This window comes from Marmota flaviventris, chromosome 6 (assembly GCF_047511675.1).
Source record: "Marmota flaviventris isolate mMarFla1 chromosome 6, mMarFla1.hap1, whole genome shotgun sequence".
NCBI lineage: Eukaryota > Metazoa > Chordata > Mammalia > Rodentia > Sciuridae > Marmota > Marmota flaviventris.
The window spans coordinates 152,032,334-152,052,545 of NC_092503.1; positions in this window are offsets into that span (position 1 = coordinate 152,032,334).

Here is a 20,212-nt window from a genome sequence, read left to right on the forward strand (position 1 = left end):
ATTTCTCTAATTACTAGGGATGTTGAACATTTTTTCATATATTTGTTGATTGAATGTATATCTTCTTCTGAGGAGTGTCTGTTCAGCTCCTTAGCCCATTTGGTTAAATAAAATAAGACTTAGAAAAATAATAGATGACTTGCTCAAGGTCACAGATTTGAACCTTGCACATCTAATTTTCAAGTGTATGTATTTTCCACTGCACTGCCATGTCTCTGTGAATATGCACCTCTTTCCCCTTGGAGGGGGACAAATGTTGACAAGCACCTTCTGGAAATTCAGATTGAATTTTCTCTGTGGTTACTAAAGGTTTGGGAGCTTGACTGAACCAAATAGAAGTATTAGACATAAAATATTGTGTGTTTTTTTTAAATGGCACTCAGTACAGGAAGAAAAGACAAGAATGTAGAGGGAATTATAGATAGATGGCTCTCTAATATCCTAATGATCCTCCTAGAGCCACTCTTGAAAAAAACAAAGAGAAAAAGGGAATGCTGAATATAGCTTTCACAAAGTCACATATAGCTGAAGTGTTTCTGCACAATTTATCCTAAAGCAACAAGTTTGGGATTTTTAAGTTTGGGGGAGGAGAGACGAAATGAAGTTCATGTTAGTCTTGGATTATCTTGGTAGTCATTACCATTTGATGCTGAGGTACCTTGAACTTGAAAATCTAGATAACAAAGAGTTGAGAATCAGCCCCAGGACTCTGAGCATTAACATCCCCACCTTAGGACAACTTTGGAATCCAGCTTCTGACGTGGAGGCCTTTCCTGGCTCTCTGGTCACTGCCCCCTAGCCTGTGACTCTCCACCCGCTCTGTAGTAGCCTCTCAGTGAGGACAAGAGTGTGCAGGAGACCTGTCTTCAAACACCAAGTTCCTAGTCCATTCAAATTTCTATTTGAGATTCCCAGAAAACCCTGGGGAGATAGGACAGAAGGGACAGACACATTATTCATGTAAGGATTCATATGTAGATTCCTATGTGGATGCATGTATCAATTCATGTATGGATTCATATTCCACATTTATCATAGTATTTAGAAAAGATAGAGAACCCCACAGAATTATTATTAGGATTAAATAAAATACCTTGTCAAAAAAGAAAATAGAAATGATGGGCACATATTAGGTGCTTTGTAAAGATTATCTATATATAGGACAATATTTCCAAAGTTCCTTGTTACATAAAGTATTCTAGATTTTGGCTTCTGCATCCTTCCCTACTCAGTGAGACTCCGAGGAGTAATTGATCCACCCTCTCCTGCCTTCTGCTTCTTTGCTTGCTCTGTACCAGGTGCAAACACAAAGTGGAAACATGGTTAAAAAAAATGTTTACTATTTAGAGAAAAATACTTTGTTGAGTGTCTTGTCAAATACAAACACACTTTTTTCTTCCTTAAATTATTATATTTTTAATCATTGGAAGGGAAAAAAGACAAAAAAAGAACACTCCCAGGTCATTTGTCTGGGCAAAGTCATGCCTTAAAACCATCAATAACTTAGCCATTAAAGTTCATGACCTTAATTTCAGATGGTAATTTCCACCATCTCAGTTTCCTCGGTTTGCTAATGGCAATAAAAGTGCACTAAATAATACTGAGGAAGAATGCATACACGTCATGGAGTATCACTTTCTATTCAGGGAGTGTCTGATATTAGTGACAAAAGCAGAGCTAGCTGGTATCATCTTTCTTGCTCACCTATCTTTACGAATAAAATTAACCAAGTAGAAACTGGTCACTTCAATATTTCAGAGATTGCCTGCAGGTTGAGATTTGCATGTATGCATGCTACTTACATGTAAATACACATGCACACAGGTAGGTAGACATGCATGTGTCTCCACATGCACTTAAACGTGCACAGAGAGAACAAGTTCTACCAAGCATGTAGTTTAGTATCCTTTTGTAAAAAACTGAATATTAATCACAGATCTTAAATGTATTGATGATGCTTTTTACAATCGTGCTCATACGGGCAAACACAATCCAAAATAAAATACAGTTGTGCCTTGGAATCCATGGGGGACACAGCACACCCACAGCTTCCAAAATATGCAGATGCTTCTAACACCCTTGGGTCTCTTCACCAATTTATTTTTCTATCAGAATATAAATGAAAATATTTGCTCTTCCCTTTTCTAGTTACAAACAGTTTTTTTTTTTTTTTTTTGCTTTTGTTTTTTTTTTAAGGATGGGTTTCACTTTGGCTTATTTTTAATTAATTTTGATTGGAAGTAAGGAGACACTTTGCTTTGAAGATACAGGTCACTTTTCCCCCAAAGTGTCCTTTTAGTTATATCATTGATTATTATATCTATTCTTTTTTTTCTCTCTCTCTTGGAAATATCAATATTCTCTTGGTGTAAGTTGTTTTATTATCTATCAACATCTATCACCTATCTTTCTCATCTTTTAATTACTTGTGAAGATTTGTTATTATTTCTATAATTTCGGTGGTTTTTCTTTTAAAATAGTTTTGAAACAATTCACTCTATGAATATCTATATTCTTGGAGAACTTCTTCAGTTTGTCCTCAGGATCAAAAACTCCAATCTTTCTGGGTATTAGTGTACTTTTCTCTCTCTCTAGCAAAGATTCTTATTTCTGTGGTTGGTTTATTGTGTCCTTGGGCTTCTTTTGAAGGGCACCCCTTCCCTTTCCACCACGATGCCTCTCTGCCCACCCTTGGGAACTCCTCGGGTCTCTCTCTGTTTTGTGCAGTCTCCTGAGACTCTCCAGGGGTTTTCTCAAACTTCATTCTGCCTCCTCCAGGAAATCATACCCCAAGAAGGCCATTGTTTGGGATCTCATCATGGTATTCCCTTTTAGTTTGCACTTCTTCTAATTGGCCAATTGTCTCAATCAGGTTGCTGTGGCAAAAATACCACAAACTGGTGGCGTATTTCTCACAGTTCTGACGGGCGAGAAGCCCACAATGAGCACCAGCAGACTTGAGGTCCGGTGAGGGGCTGCTCCTGGTTCTGAGATGGCCGACTCTCATCTCTCTGTGACTGGCACATAGAAGGGGGAATGCTCTTGGGGTTCTAGTCTGAGGGCACTAATGCTGATCCTGAAGCCTCTGGCTGACCTCCCAGAGGTCAGCCTCCTGATACCATCCCACTGCAAGTCAGGATTGCAGCATATGGATTGGGGCATGGGACCCAAATATTCAATCCATAACACCCGACTTGACTGATATCATACTTTCAACGTGCCCGTCCTGTAACAAGGAGATTTCTACCCAGAAACAACATTTTTCAGGAGAAATGGTTTGTATCTTTATCTTGATCCGATTCAGTAACCTTTTGGGCTTGGGAGAATTCGTTTCCTAATCTGAACCTGGAAGATATATTTAAGGCTCCTCTCCCTAGTAAAACATCAGATGTGTGTTATTCTGCTAGCTTAGAGTTAATCGTTTCTCCCTTATTTATTTCATATTCTAAAACTTTTGAATATATAGCAAAAAAAGGGGGCGGGTAAGTTGTCAGCTCTCCATGTTCTTTATGTCCACCTTCCAACCAACCATGTTCTACTTCTTGGAACCTGACCTCTCAGGACGCAATATCCTGCAGCCAGCTCTGCTTTCATCCACGCCAGTTGCTTCTCCCTGTCATGTTATCCTCTGGTAGTTTTAGTTTCCAAACGAATACCCAGGAGAGGTGCCAGGGAGGTAGAGGAGCAGGTGTGAGCACTCTGGTGGCCTCAAGCACGACTTTCATGAGGCAAGCCAGTTGCTGGCAGCAGCACAGACCCAGAGTGTCCGAGTCATGGTTCACCTTGGGGGGTTGGCAGTTTATCCTGGATCTTGGAAAAAGGGTGAGGCCATTCATTCTCCATTATTCTCAGTTATCTCAGCAAATGGAATTTGCTCTCAGACTTTGCAAAAGTAGACTGGCACCATTTGCTTTAATTTTTTTTATTGTTTTTGTTTTCTTTCTGCGTCTAAATGGAGATTTTAGGGAATAAAAACCCAACATCCTGGGACTGGGGTTATGGCTCAGTTCACCACATAAAAATAAATAAATAAAGATATTGTGTCCAATTACAAATATATATATCATATTATATATTATATTTATATATATATTTTTAAAAACCAACATCCTGTGTAGGGATAGCTTATCTGACAAGACTTTTGATCAGAAGGTGATCAGAACCCTTCTCCATTGCCATTGAAAGCCCCCATTCACTTACTCCGCACTAATCTGTCAGCAACTACCTACATAACATTTGACTTGTGACCCTGCCTCCCTTATATCTTCAGTGCAAAGCAAAATCCATCACTCCTTCAGAATAAGGCAGCATCTGGTCCTTAAATATCCCAATCACCATTTGCGGAAGTCTTGCTGGGAAAACACGACTGCTAACACCACTCACTAAAGTCAGAGAAAGAGAGTAGTTTATAGTAGAGTATCTGAGTAGGAGGACACAGTGTGTTTTCTCTGAGCTTTTTTCTGATTGTTTCTGCAGCCATGAAGCACACTGCAGCACCCCAGTAGAGACTTCTTGCCATCTTAATGAGCTCTCGAGGAGCCAGCCTGGGGGACTCAAAAGCATATTGCATTAGGACCCTTGATACCTGGATTAATCCTTGCTCTGTGACTAGCAAGGTGGGCAAGCCATTTCCAATCACTGAATCCCTCTGGGTCTCAATTTCTTCATTTGTAAAATCAGCATCCCTTCAGATTCCTTCAACTCTACAGTGAGAGAAATATTACACAAACATTCATGTAATGAATCCATTTACAAGGCATGTACATTATCCGGTCGTGCCACATATCTCCAAGCCTCATACCGTTCATGACTCCCAACTTTGAGATCAATCCTTTCCTTAATCCCTGAGGCTCAATATTAATGTAGCCTAACCTTTCTTTGTACTTTGATCCTCTAGTGCAATTCTGGTTACTGGATTCTTTTCCTGACTTTTCAGGTCAGCCGATGCCTTGATTTTCTCATCTAACTTAATGTGCCTCGTGACCTGTGTGTTGCCTGGTGCCCCTCATTTGCTCAATATTCTGCTGGTTGTGACTTGGAATCCGTAACTATTTTACCTGTGAACTTGTATTTTATGAGTGAAATCCCTTGGGACATGTGGTTGACTTGGTCAGTTTGGGCCGACCATAGGCTGGGTAGCCTAAACACAGATGTTTATTGCTTATAGTTCTGAAAACTGGAAGTTCGAGATCAGGGTGCCTGTGTGGTTGAATCCTGCTGGGGGCCCTCTTCCAGACTGCAGACAACCAATTTCTCCTTGTATCCACACATGGCAGGAAGAGAGCCAGCTAGCTGTCTAGCCTGTTCTTCGAAGACCACTGACCTTCATGAGGATTCTATTCTCCTGACCTAACTGCCTCCCAAAGACCTCCCACTTCCAAATACAGACACGTGGGGATTACCGCTCTGACTTGTGGCTTTTCAGGAGCATACACTTCCTCTATGAAGAGAGGAAATGTGCCCGATAAGCCTGTTCACGTTTGCTTCCTCCCCACTCACTGTGGCATCCATGAAGCCCCCTGGGCACAGAGTCCTGCTGGAGCCACACTACATGGGGGTTCAGTGAGACCTAGGGCAAGGGAAAGAAAAAACATGCTAGATCGGCCACTGAGTAAGCAGGGTAAGGGGTGGGGATACTGACCCCAGGAAACCACACTCCCTTTTCCAACCAGAACTGGCTTCCAACACTCTAGAAGAAGAGCATGGCATTCCAGAACACAGCGAGTCAGCAACCCGACTGGTCCCTTCAACCTCATGACTGCCTGTGTCAATCAGCTGCTTAGGCTGAAAGTGATACCCAGAAGAAAAGAGAGAGCCCGCACCCACTTCCCTCCTCCTTTCCTCCCTTCCCGTTTGTCTTCTTTCTTTTTAAAAGTCGTTGCTTACTTACCAGTAAACCAAAGGTAGAGAGTTCTGATCAGAAGTGTCCATTAAAAAAAGTCACAAATGTCATCGTGCTGCGTTTTCACTGTTGTGGCAAAAGCTAAGTATATATGCATGTATGAGCTGAAAATCTGCCGTTTTGGTCATTCCACATACACATCAAATACTCTGATTGGCATTACCCAAGTTTAAAACCATCAAGATTCATGCTAATAATTCAGATTTTTCATTTCACATCACTTTGTGTGATATAGAACAAGAAATAAAAATACTCTGACAGTGGAGGCAGCCGTCCAGAGAAGGAAGGCGCTAGCTTTCCTGGTCAGTACTGTCATGTGCCGCCTCCCCACTGTCTGGGTGGGGGGCTCTCGGCTTTCATTTTACGCAGACTCATAAATTCTGAAGGCTGCCCTCCCCACCTCTCCATCAGTCCCCACCTATTTTTTTTAAATCCAGGTCCATCTACGAAGAGCTCAGCTTCCGCATTATCAGCCCTCCCAGGGAGCAGAGCAGCCGTCCTCGTGACCAATTCCTGCTTCCTACATCCTGGTTTGTCCCCACACCTGATCCTTGACCCTTACAAACTTGTTCCTTGCCTTTGTAGCCACCCTATTTTCGTTTCTGGGCTTCTATGTCATTCACACACACACACAAGGGTTTGCTTGGCCACCAGCTCCTGACCTTTATCATGGTCTGCCCTCAGTTACCTGGGCTTAGATGTCCTGTGAACTCACAGGATGCTAAAGGCCTGATCCCAAGCAGTAACCTCACCTGTATTGATCTCAAGGCCTGTTCGTTCTTTGAAGCAGATTTTTCTTATTTTTGTATATTATCAAGGCCAAAATGACCAATGCAGATGCCCATGTGATTGATTTCAAGTACGTCACTGGATTCCAGGACCTTTCCACAGGCAGGTTAGGACATGTCACCAAGTTGGCATTTAACTGTCAGGAACGTGCAATCCCAGCAGATGCAGATGAGCCAACTGGGAGCCAGGAAGGACACACGGCCTGCCTGTCATCCTGCCACTGCTTAGTGTCAGCGCTGGCACTAGGGTGCAGATCTTTGGACATCTAATGGTTTCTGCAATACAGGTGAGGTTACTGATTGGGATCATAAGGCAACAAAGGTTCAATCCCAGGTATTTGGAAAGTGGGCTGAAAGGCGTTTCTGTCACTGGGGAGCCCTTGCTCACGGGGCACCCACAGCATCACTGTCAGACATGGCCAGGTGTATTCCTCCTGTCATTCTCCACCCTGGCCTTCTGCATCACCACCAGGGCAGTAGCATAAGCTGTACCTGAGCATCAGAAATGATGGAGCTCCAGTCCCTCCTTCAATCTTCAGAACCCTAGTCCACATTTCAACAGGCTCCCGGGTTGACACTCAGGACTCAAGTTTGAGAAGCATCAACCTCGATTTAAAATGCTTTCTAACAGGAGGGAGAGAGAGGAAAGAGAAAGATCAGGAAATGGAACAGCCACTAAAAATCTCCCATTCCATCTCTGTCCCACATGAAGGCAGGGACTTCTTCCTGTAACTCGATTTCCTCCTCTCTCTCCCTCTGGAAGGCTTTTGTTGCTATTGTTGTTATTATACTGCAGAGCGACACGAGACGGAGAGCTTGGCAGGCTCCCACAATCCTCAGCATGTGGGAATAGCAAGTAATAAAGTGTTAGCCCCTGCCAACTGGTGGTTCCGTGTAAACGTCTCTGTTAACAACCAACACTGATGCTAGCAGCCATCGGAGCAAAGCGGCAAATCTGTTCCTCTCTCCGGTGTGGAAAACACCACCAAAAACGTCACCTAATTACTTGATTAAGATGTATCAATCCTGAAAATTGTTGATCTAGAACGCTGAGTCTCTGACATTTAGTTCATTCCTGATTACACAGAATGGTTGCAAACTGACTCTTATATACAGTCTCCAAGTGCTGCGTGCCATGCAGAGAATTATAACAGTAGAAACTTTTTTATAGGAGAGAATAAAAACACAGTTTGGGGCCAAATCCTTTCAGCTCTTTCAATTCAGCCTCTTCAATAAGTCCCGGTGGTCATAGTGGGAAAAGCTCATCCATCACTCACCCTGGAAAGATGAGGACTTTCTACAAGTCTCTGATCATAGTTGAGAAAAGTCATTAATTTTTTTAAAGCATCTTAATTCTTATTTTGAAAAACACTGAGACGTTTGTTCCATACATAGAATACAAAAACTCAGCCCTATTTAAAAGCTTTAGTTGAGGATGATTTCTACAGACTCACACCCCAAATTCCTTGCAATTTCTCCATTCCCTGAAACGTGCAGTTTCTCTGGTGTGGCCATTACTCACCTGAGCAGAGTTGATGTGATTTAGTGACAAGCTGCCTCTTTGGCACAATGTCACTTCATCACTTTAAAACATCACCCGACCCTCCTTCGGGGATTACCAGCACTAAGAATTGAGCAATATTGAGAAAGTTCTTCCAAAGACTGAATTTTCGTTGAAAGCTAAATTGAGGAGAAAAGAGACTGGAAGACACACTGTGTGCCATATGTTTTAAGGAAACCCTTTCTATTCAACTAAAATAAATGAACCCCACTTTCAGAAGCAGCCTCCTTATTTTACAAAGAATAAAAAACTTGCTTTTATTATAAAATTCCTGTTGACATTCAAGTTGGGTCACTTACCCTGATTGCATGGTTTCTTCTTCATAGGACCACCAGGCTATTGTAACACATGCAAAACTCATAGGAAAGATTGTTTAGAACGATCCCGGATCTCTTTCAATTTCACAAGCGTAATGAACCAGGTAGCAAGACAATATTATCTGTGGCTGCCTGCACTACAGGAAAGCAACCCTGTTAGAACCAATGCCAAAGTCTGATATTCAAACCACATGTATAATCTGAGGCTTTAGAAAGAAGTGAGTTCGCTTGTTTGGTGTTATCATGGTTTAAGAACTAGATTCAGTACTGAGAAGACCACTTTGGAGACTCACCCTTAGCATCATATGGACACAAATGTATATATGTGGCACAAAGAGCTTCGTAAGCTATAATAACTCTCATTTTTGTCAAAACAATAGGTTGAATTTCCAGACAGGTAATCGCTCCTCTGTTCTGCAGAGAAATGATATTACAGAAAACTTTGCTATATTTTGACCACTGTTAGCCAGAACCTTCTAAGACTGTTTCAGTTTTAAATATTTTATCCAAGTGTTCCTCACAATTGCAATGCAACGTGTCTCTCTGTAAACCCTGAAAATATCCTAAGTATCTGAAGTACGTTACCTCATGATGAAAAAAATCACCAAATCGCTCTTATTTGGCATTTAGAAAGGTAGTTGTGGCATAAAGTTCACTGGAAAAATAAATGCAATTTATTTAGCAATTCCAACATCTTTCAAATAATACACAAGTCATATGCACATCTCCCTTGGATCCCCTTGTCTAGGTGTTCCTGCAATGCCCAGATAATGACACTTAGGGATGCCATGATCATTCCAAGAACAATAACTGATGGCCACTAGATTCTTTAGCTTTCTGTATTCAGGATATACACTGGGTGGTGAATTACTGATAATGCTGGTACAAGAGAAATTAGCTTCAACTCATGTATATCTAAAGGGAACAAATAAAATAAAAACTTTAAAAAAAAGATTTCCAAAATTATTCCTGGCTCTCTCTCCAGATCAAAGTCTCTAGCTCGTCCAAGTATGTGCTCACCTCTAAATCTGCTCACATCTAAATCCTTACCACTGTGGGTGAAGTAAGAATCAACCACCCACACTGGGCAAGTTGTCTGGGGAATTCCTAGATGGGTTTTCTTATTTTTTTAATTTTAGTTGTGTACACTCCCTTCCCAACAGAGGGTGAGTCTATCCCTGAAGAAGAAGACGCAAGCCAAGTGCGGTGGCCACACCTGTGATCTCAGCTGCCCGGGAGGCTGAGGCAAGAGGGGCTCAAGTTCAAGGCCACCTGGCAACGTAGCAAGACCCTGTCTCAAAAAAATAAGCAAGTAAATAAATAAATAAATAAACAAACAAATAAACGCAGTGCTGGGGACGTAGCTCAGTGGTAGAGCATTTGCCTGACATGTGTGATGTCCTGGGTTCCATTCTCAGCACTGAGAAGGAGGAGGAGGAGGAAAAGAAGGGGGAGAAGGTGAAGAAAGACATGGAATCCTTCCAGATCCCTTAGGGAAGGAGACATCTGAGGACCCTGGTGTGAGTCGTGTCCAGTGGCAGCATTCTTACACAGAAGCAAGGACAGCGGAAGCTTCAGGGACACTGGCCACAGTGTCCTTGGCTACTCTTCACATATATATATTTTTTAATATTTATATTTTAGTTTTAGGTAGACACAATATCCTTATTTTATTTTTCTGTGGTGCTGAGGATCGAACACAGTGCCCCATGCCCGCTAGGCGAGCGTGCTATCACTGAGCCACAACCCCAGCCCCCATATTTTAAAAAAACAAACAACCTTTTCTTCCTTTCTCCATGGCTGTCTGATTCTCCAATCACATCTCACATCTCCTCTCCTCTAACCAGAAACAAGGCCATTTCCCAGGGTTCCACCTTCTACTCTCTTTGTTCTCTTTGGATAGTTTACTCCTGTGATTGGTTTCTGAATTCACGATTCTCAAATGTACAGCCCCATTCTGTTTTCTAGACCTGACTAGAATCAGTGGGAGCATGGGAGCATATTTACACCCAAATTCTCCAAGACACTAAACACCAGTAACCCAAGGCACTATAAGAAGCTAGTGACAAAGCACTACACTATTAAAACTCAGGTCTGCGAGGGAACAGGGCAAAGGAATGAGTGAAGAGACAGAGTAGCTAGTGTGCTGTTTGTTTTATATCTGAGAATTATTAGGACAATTTTTACTTTCCTGACCTTGAAGTCTAACCATGCTTCCACCTGCGCATGGTTTCCTGGTGAGGTCAGCATGAGCCACACTCCAGCGCCTGCTTCAGTTGTTTATCTAAGCAGGAACAAGCTACAGCCAGTAAGTCGCAGCCCTTCAGTTAAATGAAAAATGACCTGGCACAGACTTCAACCTCCGTTAACATAATTGGGCACCGAAGTAGAGATGGGAGAAAACTTTATTCCACTTAAACTGTTTCTCCGTTCTCCATTTATAATACACTGCACTGCCCCAAGTAGGTAGCAATAGGCATGTAGGAGAATGTCTCATTACATGCACATATCTGTATTCATTTATTCTGCCAGCAAGATAAACTAATTAAAGATGACTCTATGTCTATTAGAATTAAGTCTAAGTAATTTTCAATACAATGTTGTTCGAAGATCTTGGAATTTAGCCTACATACATAGATTTAAAAAAATACTCAGTTCTCCTTTTTAATTCTAACTGACATTTTACTTATGGTTAGCCCTTCTGGCATGCTACATGCAACGTAGCATGTAGTGCCTCTCATTTGCACAAATGTCAACAGTTTGAATGCTTTCTTCAGAAATACCTGATAAAGGTCTGTATTATGGGATATAAAATTTGCCTAGAAAAAGAGCAGCAGGTGCATAGTACTCTGTGTGGCTGAATGAATGATATGAAGAAGGCCAGCATCCTTAGTTAGGGATTTAGGGTCCAATAGTGCGAAAGCCTTATGGTCCCCCCTTGAGCCATGGACTCCTGCCTGTCCTTCTGTTCTGGGGCACAAGGAGGAAGAAGCCTCTCAACCCATCAGGGTGGACTTGCTCAGCCCCCACAGGTATGGATGTCTGCCGCACAAGATCGTCTCCCCCCAGCTACTAGCCCGATGACACTGAGTTCAATTTGAAACAGGAAGTCTGTGCTCACAAGGGGAGACAGGTGCCAACCCCAGCTGAGACGGCAGCACTGAGGGCACCCTGATGTAACCATAGGCTAAGTAGGGATGAGTGACGAGATCAGCACGTTCCATAAAGCACTGTGTAGATGAACAGAGTCTCCAGGAACCGTGAGGGTAAGGAAAAATCTAGAAGGGATGGAGAAGAGGGGAATTGCCAACTTGACAGGGGAAAGCAGAAGGAGGGAAGACTTCAGCTCCTAAAAGTGAGCTTTTATGTATTGCACTCGTTTGCTCACCACTGATCAGAAGTCGTAAAGCTAATAATAGTGATGCAATAATTATCCAGTGCCATTTTGCATCGGGTAATGAGCTAGTTCTTTTTCATAGGTTTATCTGATTTAATCCTTCATGAGAATGCTGGGAGGCAGGTAATATTATGCTCTTTTACAAACAAAGGTTATAGAGGTTAATTAACTTGCCCAAGGTCACAAACAGAGGTGAGACTGGGACTGAACTCAGGTAGGTCTGCCTCCAGACTGTGTGCTCTTAAAAAACCATAATGTCATGTTTTATGAAGTGATTTTTGCATAGGAAGTTCTTATTTGGCCTCTCCTATTCCAATACCCACTATAATGTGAATAAAACTTAACAACACTGTAGAAAGATTGGACTCAAGAGAGAAAGTTCAGTCTTAGAGATGCTAAGAAAGGAAAACTGCATCGTTGAAGTTTGATAGGTCAGAACACCCTACCAGTTTGTGGAGGTGATGGGGTACTGTATTTGAATTCAATGGTTAATGTCAGAAATTTGGTTTGTGATCTGCTTCAACTCCACTGATCCATTGACTTCAGCAAAGGAAATAATCGATACCATTTGGGTTAGAGGGCTAGCCAAGCATTTTCCTTCAACCAAAGGAACTTTCCAGGTAGATATTGCATTTAATAGTATCAACCATATTAGTTTGCCACTAGTGAAGACCAGATGGACATTTATTAGTGCATTGTTATTGCTATGATAAGGAAGCTAGACGCGTACTCTTCGAGGAAGCCATTGCTGAGCTTCTGAAGTGCCGGCTACTATTGCAGGTGCTCAAAATGTCACAGCAACCTCATCAAGTAAGGCCAGTGCCTTGGCAGAGCTTCTGGCCTAAGAGGAAGGAGCAATTCATTTAAAACCAACCAACAAAAATATCAGATCATTAAACTGGCAAGGTGTGAAGGAATGTGGGCAACTGGATACTTGTATGATCAGAGACGGTCTTGCAACTGAGACGTTTAATACAAATCAAATGGAGAGATCATCAAACATTCCAAATGAACCTTAAAAAAAATCAAGTGCATTCACAAAGCTTTATAATAATACAGCCACTTAGTCCAGGCAATAAATATTCAGTCTGATTTTTCTGTAATAAGCAGGTACCAGGTAGGAAACTACTCTTCAAAATATCTCATGGAATACAGCTGCCCCTCCAAATGATTAGAAATCCTGAAGTGCTTCTTTACCTCTCCCAAGGTCATTGATTATTAATTGTACATTCATGAGTTTTGAAGAAAGAAACACTATTAATTGGGCTTTGTGAGGGACCTTATAAAATTGTGCAGGATCAGAGAGGCTGATGAAAGGAAAGGATGAATCCCCCTGTGGTACCAGGAGGGTGACTAATGTGATTACCTCCTTATGAGGCTGCAGCTCTCCAAATGTTGATTCCAATTTTATCCAAACAAAGCAGACTGACGCTCATTGCACTTTCTGCCCAAGATTATTTTAAAATTCTTTTTACTGGAATTAGAAACTGAGTTCCAGTGGTGAAGAAAGCTCTCCCTATCCAGAATTAGATCATGATGGTACTTGTGAACAAATAGGGGTTAGCCACAGTGAAGAACACAGACAGACAGGAGGGCCAAATCGTTACTACACAGCGCTTTCTATTTACTTTGGAAATACTAATCAACTAGAAGTATAAAAACATAAGGAATTCATTCATAATTGCCATTTCTCCATATTGACAAGATTACAGTTAGGGGTGTTTCTCAGTAATGTTTATTGCACTTTCTTAGTTTGAATTCAATGTGTCTGCATCATTTTTTTCTTTGGGGACATGAATATCTATCTACACCGACCTAAGAATGAGAAAGCACTCTTCGCTTAACTGTAGCACTCCCGGTGTGGTCCTCATTATGTTTTTTCCTTTAAATACAGCAGGAATTCAAAACATCTTCATTCCACCAAGACAATTGTTTAATTTTGAATTAAAGATGCCTTTTCCTAAGAGAAGAGACCTGTCAACCATCAATACAGAGTCAAAAAGATTCCAGGGGCAAAATGGAGAAATCCAAAGCAGCGTGTCCCTTACGAGTCTAAGAGGATAGATAAAAGATCCCTCTGAAGGGATAGAATAGGCCTTTTCAAAACTGCTGTTACCTGTAGTTATATTACAAACTACCCTAAAACCTAAAGCTACTACCTTGTAAAACATTTCCAGGGGTCAGCTGAACACAGCTGAGTGGATTTTGCTTGGGGCTCTCAGGCGGTCGCCATCCCTGTGGGCTGGTCTAAATGGCCAACGTGGCTCTGTCCATGGCTGGCCGATGGTGCTGGCTCGTGGCCAGGAACTGAGGTAGGGTTTCTCCATGGGACTTGGGCTTCTCACTGCATGACAGCTGGAGTCCAGATGCAAGTGTTCTGAGAGACCAAGAATAGAAGTGCATCAGGTTCCTACTGCTGTGTAACAAAGAACCACAAATGGACATAAAACCACACCATTTATTCTCCCACGGTTTCTGTAGGTCTGAAGTCTGAGCATGGCTTCCACTCAGGAACACACAATGTTGTGGCTGATGTGTGTCAACCAGGATGCTGTCTCACCTAAGGTTCCAGACATTTTTCCAAACTCACGGGTTGGCAGAATTCATTTCCTAGCATCTCTAAAACTCATGGGAACTGGCTTTTTTGGAACCAGCAAGAGCGTGTCTCTGAGCTCAGTAAAGATCTGATTTCTACGTGAGTGTGTGTGTGTGTGTGTGTGTGTGGCTTTGTTGAGATAAAACTCAGTAATTCACATACAACATACTTCACTCGTCTTGGTGTGTAATACAATGTTTTCTAGCATCTTCAGAGAGTTGGGTAACCATCACTGCAATCTAATTTGTTACCATCCCCCAAATGAACCCCATGCCCATTACCAATTACCCACAACTCCACCCCTGCTCCTAGCCCAGGGCAAGAACTAACCTGTTCTTGCTCTGTAGATTTCTTCTGTTCTGGTCACACCACATGAATGGAATCATTCAACCCGTGGTCTTTTGTGACTTTGCATGTTTTCAACAGTCATCCACATTGCACCCTGTATAAGGGCTTCATTTTTCTCATTGCTGAGCACTGCTGCTATTGAGAACGTTTCACATTTTACTCATCGATTCATTAGTCCTTGGACATTCAGGTTCTTTTTTCTTTGGAGCAACTGTGCATAATATGCTACTATTCTAACCACGTAGAGGATTTTTGCCAACATATGTTTGCATTTCTCTTGGTTTTACACCGAGGACTAGAATCGCTACATTGCACTACAAACCCTGTGCAACAGTTTGAGGAACTGCTAAGTTATTTTCCAAAGAAGCTGCAGCGCTCTCACTAGAAATCTGTGAAGATTCCTATGTCTCCTCATCCTCTTCAACCCTATTATTTTTTGCATTTTTATTATAACCTCCTACTGGGTGTGTAGTGTCTCATTGTGGTTTTGATTTGTATTCCCTTAATGACTATTGATGAGCATTTTTTTTCATGTCTTTATTGATCATTTATATATTTTCATTGGGAAACTTTCTGTGCAAATCCTTTGGTCATTGTCATTTTAAAAAATTGAGCTATTTATATTTTTATTATTGGAATTAAGAGTTATTCATATATATTGTGGACTTACATATGATTAGTGAGTTTTCCCCAATTTTGGGTTGACTTTTCCTTTTCTTGAGTATGTCCTTAGAATCGTGAAAGTTTTTAATTTTGAAGAAGTACAAGCTCTCCTTTTTTTTCGTCTTTTTCCACTTCTACCTTTGATGTTGCAGCTAAAAAATTATTACTTAGCTCAAGTTCATGAAGATTTACCCTTATGTTAGTAAGTTTTACAAATTTAATGCTTGCATTTCATCTAACAATCCAGTTTGAGTTAATTTTTGACTGTGGTGTGAGGAAGGGATTCACTTTCATTCTTTGGATATCTAATTGTCTGAGCACCATTTGTTGGAAAACCTTGATCTCTTTGAAAATGATCACTTGATTAAATATTGCCTAACTAAGCTAATCTCTATTTGGCTAACTGAAAGCCAACCTAATATGAAGTTTAACATTCCCTGATATGTGGAAGCTAATCCAAAATAGTGACAGGGATAAAAAAAAAATAGAAGAAAGATCAGTGGAGCAGACAAAGGGGAATGAAGGGAGGGAGGGTGAGTAGGAGAGGGAAAGACAGGATGAACCTGACCTAGCTTTCTTATGTGCATATATGAACGTACCACAGTGAATCTCACCATCATGTGCATCCATAAGACACTAATTTAAAAAAACTACCAGTAAATAGCAGAAATATCAATAGAGTAGAGGGAATGGAACAGCAGGAGGGAGGAGGAGAGGGAAAGAGAAAGTACTGGGGATGGAATTCAAACAAATTCCATGCTTCTATAATTATGTCAAAATGAATCCTAATGTGATGTATAACTAAGAAGAACCAATAATTTTTAAAAGAAAATATGAAGCTTAACTACATCTGCAAATCCCTTTGCTTTTACCATGTAAGGAAATAACCACTGCGGTGAAATCCATCACAATCACAAACCTCACCCACAATCAGAAGGAGGGTGAAGAACAGGGCATGTGCTCCGAGGAGTGAAAATTTGGACACTCTTAGAATTCTTGCAGTGGAGATTTACCAGCATCTCCAAGCTTGGACATGGAAACTGGCAGAGCACCATTTCCAGCACATTCTACTGGCTCAGCAGTCACAGAGTCTGGGTAAGTGCAGACGATCATTAAAAGACTCCAGCTCTTAATGAGAGGAGGGCCCAAGAACTCACCTCTGCCTCTCTTCAGCCGGCCACCACCAGCTGTCACAAACAGCAGCTTCAGATAAGCTTGCTTATTAAAATCTTACTTCTCTATTTCTTTCTTCTATCTTAAGATTCTAAAGGAGTCTGAAAACCAAGAAGATGACTTCTTGTAAATAAAATTCAGCAACAGAATTCAACAGCTACCTTAGACGGTGTATCTTGAGAAGGATCGAAAAGTTCAATTCCAGTGGGATTGGAGCTTTATCCTCGATTCATCTGTGCCCAATACAGACCCAAGGGAATCATTGTGGGTGTCCCACACAGAGGATTTCAATCTTTCTGAGCAACAGGGGCCCCATCACTGACCTTGGAAAGATGATTCAAACCATATACAGAAATAGTTTCCTCAGAATTAAGCACACACTCCCCGCCACAAAAAAAAAAAAAAAAAAAAATTCATTAGAACTCAAAGATGAGGCCTTAGTTTATTCCAGAGGCAACACTTATAAATCCGCTCTGTTTCTATGGCTCTAGGACAGAAGCCAGTGCTACCCACAATGCTGTCCCAACCGCAGTACCCTGCCCTCCCTCTTCCAGCTGACCTCTAACAATGCAGAATAAATATGCCAAGTGGCATTGACCACTCTCTACCCTACGCAGATATCACAGGTATAAGCATCCAGTAGTGGTCAAACTTGTCCTCATGAGAGAGAAGAACCAAAGCTTTTCTTTACTTCAAACACAGCCTCTACAATGGTCTACTTCTACAGGAGGTAGATAGGTGTCCTTTGGCTATAGAAGAAACATAACGCTGGAAATTTATAAAAGTCAACCTCTCCCCATCATTCCAAAGGAAAACAAAGTGTAAGTGTGAGGGAGGTTGGCCTAATACTATATGAAGAAATAATCATCAGAAGCTGATAAAAGTAGATTATATTTGGCAAGAATGCACCATTACAGCTATTAGCTAAAGCTGCAATGACTATAAATGCCCTTTTTTTTTCTAGTGGACACAGGCAAAGAGAAGCAAGCCTAGGACTCAGTGTGAAAGTCCTCACTGGGTCTCAGAGCACATTCTAGAACATTTCCTGGATAGCAACCAGGAACCCCCAAATACCACTGCTTATTTCTGAGCTTGCATTCTCATGTCTAAAGTGATTCTATCTGACCTAGGTCATAGAGTAAAATATGCCTGTGAGACCTTTAGCATGCTTTCAGCTGCTTTGAAAAAAACAAAGTCAAAGCAGCTTGAAAGGACAGAAAATTTCAGAGCCAATGGCTTCAGTGGTGCTCAACACCGTCAGGAATACATGTTCTTTCTTACTCACCTTTTTGTGGCAAAAGATCTGGCTTGACGGATCTTATCCCTCCACTGGTTTTAGAATGGCCACCAGCAAGAGCTCTCTGCTCATATCCAGAGACTAAATAGAAACCCTCCCTCCATGCCCATCCTTGGATCAATAATATTGAACAGCAAATGAATCTATACCTTAAATTTGATTTTTTTGAAGGTAAATTTTTATTAATGATAACATGGAAAGCTATGGTATCCATATGTTAAAGACATAGCATGTCTATTGAATATTTATGATAGCAAAAAAAAATGGAAAAACATAGGTGTCCATTAACAGATGAATGAATAATGAAAGTATGGTAAATTTACACAATGGAATACTATTCAGACATAAAAAACTGAAGTCCTGTCATTTGACAACCATGATTTAAATTGGAGATCATTATACTAAGTGAAATAAGTCAAGCATAGATAAACAAGTACTGCAGTCTCATTCGTATGTGGAATATTAAAAAACTGATCTCACAAAAGTTGAAAATAGAATGGTGGTTACCAGGAGCCAAGAAGAGTAGAGTAGACAAAGTAATGGAAGAAGGTTGATTATTGGATAATAAGTTATACCTAAATGGGACAAAGAAGTTCTGATATTATATCATGTAATAATGATACACTGTATATTTTTTAAAAGCTGGGAAAAAGAATTTTGTATGTTTTCACCTATAAAAATGAAAAAATGTTTGATGAGTTGGATATGTTTACCCTGATTTGAACATTTCACAATATATGCATGTATTGAAACATCACATTATACTTTATAATATGTATAATTTTTATTTATGAGTCAAAAAAGGAAAAAAATTATGACACAGGCTAGAACGGCCTAAGGCATGTTTATAAAACATGATGTTGACAGAAAAACTTTTAATGAGATAAAAAGATTTTCATGATAATTTAAATAAACAAAAATAGGTTTAAAAATGTATAAGCAAAAGAATGGAATTCTTAGGAGAAAACATAGAAGGGATACTTCATGACATTTTATTTGACAATGATATTTTGTATATGACACCAAAAACATAGACAATTAAAGAACAAATAAATTGAACAGCATCAAAACTAAAATTTTCTCTTCATTAAAGAAAATAACAGAGTAAGAAGGCAATTCATAGAATATAAAAATACTTGCAAATTATATATCTTAATATACAAATATATAAAGAATTCCTATAACTCAACAATAAAAGCAAACAATTCAATTAAAAAGTGACAAAGGAACTGAAGAGACATTTTTTCCAAAGATATGCCAACAGCCAGTAAGCACATGAAAAGATGCTCAATGTGAGTAATCATTAGGGAAATAAAAATTGAAACCATTTGAGACACCATCTCAGAACCATTAAGATGACTGCTAACAACAATGAAACAGAAAATGATAGGTCTTGGCAAGGATGTGGAGAAACTGAGAGCTGATATACCATTGGGAATATCGGTGATGCAGCTGATATTGAAAACGGTGTGTCAATGCCTCGAAATAATAAAAGTAGCATTATCACCATGGATCTAGTATCTCCACTTCTGAGTACATGCCCCAAAGAATTCAACACAGTTTTATGCCCAGGTGTGATAGCGAACAACTAGGCACAACCCAAGTGTTCACTGACAGATGATTGGATAAATGGAATGTGGTATATGTGTTAATGTGTGTTTAATGGACTATTATTCAGGCTTAAAAGAAAAGAAATTCTGACACATGCTACACCATGGATGAACTAAGTGACATAAGCCAAAGACAATGACTCCGTGACTGCACTTATGCGTGGTGCCAGATGGTGGCTGACTTGGGAGTTATTTTTCAGTGTGTATAGTTTTCCAATTTGGGAAGAAAATGAAATTTCTGGAAGTGAACCATGGCGATGGTCACAAAACACAGTGAATATTCTTAATACTGCTGAATGGCACACGTAAAAATGGTTGACATAAATTTGATGTTAGATATATTTTACCATAATTGTTCTAAAACAGAAAAAATGTGTACAGAAAAGTTAATAATGTTTCTATTTTCTCCTAATTTTTTAAAGTATTACATATAAAAAAATAGTGACCTAACACAAACATTCAGCTCAGATGTTATCTGCTTCCTCCTTGCCTCTTAAGATCGCCTTGAATTCCTATTCCACATCTGGAAACTGAAATTTTCTCAAGGGTGTCTGCCTCTG